Below are 4,290 nucleotides of genomic sequence, written 5' to 3' on the forward strand. Positions count from 1 at the left end.
AGGGTTCTGTTGGGACCTGTTGGGTTCTGTTTGGATTGGTTGGGTTCTGTTTGGATTGGTTGGGTTCTGTTGGGATTAGTTGGGTCCTGTTGGGTCCTGTTTGGATCTGTTGGGTCCCGTTGGATTATGTTGGGTCCTGTTGGGACATGTTGGGTCCTATTGGGTTCTCTTGGGACCTGTTGGGTTCTGTTGGATTCTGGTGGGCCCTGTGAGACCTGCTGGGTTCTGTTGGATTATGCTGGGTCTTGTGGGACCTGCTGGGCCCTGTGAGACCTGCTGGGTTCTGTTGGATTATGCTGGGTCTTGTGGGACCTGCTGGGTTCTGTAGGGACCTGTTGGGTTCTGTTGGATTATGCTGGGTCCTGTGGGACCTGCTGGGTTCTGTAGGGTTCTGTTGGGACCTGTTGGGTTCTGTTGGATTCTGCTCTATTCTGTTGGGACCTGATGGGTTCTGTTGGGACCTGTAGGGTTCTGTTGGGACCTGTTGGGTCCGGTTTGGATCTGTTTGGACGAAAATGATATGATGAAATGATGTGTTGGTGGATCTAAAACACAAAGCAGCTCAGCAGTTTGGGTTCAGGTTCACTTTCTGTCCGATGGGTTGGGACAGAAACATGTGACCAGCTGAGTCTGAACTCCAGAGAAACTTTAAGCAGAAACCAACAGAGTTCATCTCCGGGATCTTCAGCCACACGACAAGGTTCTCTGTGCAGGAAGCCAGTTCCACCAGTGGACTCAAAGAACACAAACGAGAAGCAGGAGAGTGAGAACGACAGTTCCACAGATTCTCTGATTCTCAGAGTTCACACACACGACAGAAGAAACTCTGAAGAAGATCTGATGAAACTTTAATCCTCCACAAACTCATCAGGTGGAAACTGTTTCTGCAGCAGAGCAACAGGTCGACTCACAGGATGAAACACGTCTGAGGTTAGACACTGAGCTGCTGAATGAAACCTAGTACGACCACACACACACACAGACACACACACACACAGACACACACACACACACACACACACACACACACACACACACACACACACACACACACACACACACACACACACACACACACACACAGTAATGATGGACTGAGGGTGAGGGATCTGTCTACCTGCTGGAACAAGCTCAGAGACCTCAGAGAAATGAACTAATGGTTAAAACCAGCAACAGAAACACGACAAAACAAACTTCACTGGAAGAATTGTGCAAAAGTCGAATTGTTCTTTCAAGAGCAGCAATAACAACAGATAAACGCTGAGTCGTGCTACCGACACAGGAACTAGCGTTCAGGGTGTGTTTGGCGTTTGAGGGTCAGAGGTCACAGACGAAGAAAGCGGGTCAGTAACATGATGATTGAAATGATAGAAAAACATTAAACTTTAGTTCTTATTCTGATTAGTTTGGTTTTAACTAGGAGGTTTGGGCGGAACCTTGATACCAGGATCAGTGCTGCACAGACTGACTGTAAATGATGTCATCACCACAAGGTGGCAGCAGGAACCTCCCTATAAGGTCACTACACGAACTGAGCAAGGCCCCGCCCTAAAGGCCGATTTATAGTCGGTTGTTACGCACGCACGCACGCGGCTTCTACGGACTCGTTTTGGTTTATAGTTCCCCCACAGTTGCGCGTGTTGCAACGCAATTCACCGCCAGACCACTAGGCGGAGTAATGTTTTTTGTTGAAGTCGGCTCTCAGCTCGGAGGCACTTCTGGAGGATTGTCTCAACAATTCACGTGAGAATGAAACTACACTAAGTGACAACAAGAGACGCTGATGCCTCTTCAAAAGTAGTAAATCAAATAATTGTTAATATGAAAAATTTGTATTTTGTTTTTTCCATCTCTGTATTTACAGGAAAAATGTGTTTAAAAGATAAATAAATAGGAAAACAAGCATAACTTGTGTCTGCATGGATCAACAAACTTTCCTTATCGCTTCTCTCTGAAGCGTCGACTCTGCTCGTCTAACGGCTTCTTCTCTTCTTTTAGACTCGGCTCATCGCAAACCATTTGGCACTAACAGATTCCAGGAGGCCTTGGTGCTTGGTGAGTTCTAAAGGCCGGAGCATGCTTCTGCGTTTTCACGGGCCCGGAAGCGCGAGAGCCCTGCTGGGCCCCTCACGTGCTATCGTAGCCCTTCTTACGTGCTTACGTGCGTCGGCCAATTTTTCTAACTAGACGGCAAAGCCCCCGCAAGCGTCACCCGCCCGCAAGGGCTGTGATTGGTCAGCTGACTACATCCTCCATGCCCGATAATACCGGCCGAAACCACGGAAGATTTAGAAGAACGAATATGGACCAGATAGAAGAGCACTTGGCAGAAGAGATCCGACACTATGTCCACTAGTAGAACCCGTCACTAACCGGAGGATTTTTCCGCCAGAAAAAGGCTCTGAGGAGCCGCCGTGGCGATGTAAATAAATCGCTCTTCTTCGTGCCACACACGAAGAAGAGCTGACTTCGACAAAAAACATTACTCCGCCTAGTGTTCTTGCGGGGAATTGCATGGCAACACGCGCAACGGTTGGAAAACCATGAATGAGAACGAGTCCTGCGTCACAGCTGCGTGCCTGCGGGCCCCTGACGACGCAGAAGCATGCTCCGGCCTTTAGAAACAGGACTTGTAGCAAACATCAACAACAACTGCTAATATAATTGCACATTTATCCCCCCCAGCTGTTTTATAAAGAGTTTTCTTTCTCTTCCTCAGGCACCAAGTTGCTCAAGGAGTTGAAAATGGTGGGTAACAAATTTCTCATGGTTGAGGTTCAGCTGCTGCAAAGTAAGACGTACTACGCTCTCAGTAACCTGCCCAGGGCCCGGGCGCCCTGACCTCAGCCGGGTACACCGCCATCGACATCTGCTGTCCTCCACACCTCAAGGCAGCGCTGGACGTGCAGTCAGGTCCGACGGGTCTACTGTTCTCACCTGCAACATTTACATAGCATAGTTTGTTGAAAAATAATCCTTGTCGTCAGTTGCTTGATATGTCCACTGGATGGCGCTACATAAGCCTGAACTCAGTGTGCAGAATAACATTTCTATCATCTTAAGGTTATTACACAATTGATGCTTTTCACTTCACCAAAAGGTTTTAACATAAATTAGAATCTCACACAGCTGCTCAGTTTCTGTTGACTTGGACTTTCTGACTTGTTGTGGCTGTGGATGATAACGACCGTTCTGTGTTCTCTCTGTCGCAGGGATCCTCCAAGCGGCCGAGGGGAAGGACTGGAGGATGTTCTACCTCTCCTTCGTGGAGGCCTTCGAGGGCTACGACTCCCCCCACCACCCCAGAGCCGTCACAGCTGTCAAATACATGCTAATGTGCATACTTTTTCTGAAAGCGTGAGTAGTTCTTTAAGTTAATTTTGATTTGAGGTCGGGCTCATCGCGGCCCCTCAGCTGACTCCACTGCGACCTCGACCTCTGTGACCTCGACCTCTGTGACCTCGAACCTCTGCTGCCGCCCAGTGTCAGCAGGAGCAGGCTCTGAACATACAATCAAACACTTCCTTCTGAACATGCCTTTAGTATTAACTGTGTCCAGTCGGTTTGATGTGGTCTTGTTCTGTGGTTCTCGTAGAGCAGCTGAAGTTGGCTCAGCTGCTCCACCTGGACGAGGAGGACGAGAGGAACCAGGAGCAACAGCTGCAGAGACTGTGGAGCAGTCAGACTCCAGGTGCTCTGGTGCATTTAGTGAATCACAGGGAATGGTGACTTGTTGTATCTCCACCAAAAACTGTAGGATTTATACCACTGACCTCCAATTAACATGTTTGCCTACTTAACTCTATTTATTCCTGTGCCGTTAGCAGAGTAGTTACTGCTTTATATTAACAGTTCTGTAAAGCATGTGTTTGCTTTTAGATCCAGTTTGTTGTTGGAATATGTGAGAATTTCATGTGTTATTGAAATTTATCACAAAATATCACATTCTGTGACCAGTGAGTAGTTTTTTTAGATAGATAGATGCCAGTCGTTGAATCCTGGTTGCTACAATGCTCATTTTACTTTTAATATTCTGTATTAATATAATACACAGGTGTTCATATTCAAGTGTTGAGGTACTTTTGTTAAACTTGTCTTATTTTCTGTATCTAATAAACAACAACAGTAAAGTCATTCAATACAACACACTTGCCTACACGTGATTTGAATCTTTAAAAATAAAACCGCTGGAAAAATACTAAATAAAAAAGCCTTAAAAATGTCATCACTGCACTTCTGCCATCTGCTGGCACAAAGTGTCACTGCATTCTCTGACAACACAACCTTCAG

This window comes from Limanda limanda, chromosome 3 (genome assembly GCF_963576545.1).
Source record: "Limanda limanda chromosome 3, fLimLim1.1, whole genome shotgun sequence".
Classification (NCBI taxonomy): Eukaryota; Metazoa; Chordata; class Actinopteri; order Pleuronectiformes; family Pleuronectidae; genus Limanda; species Limanda limanda.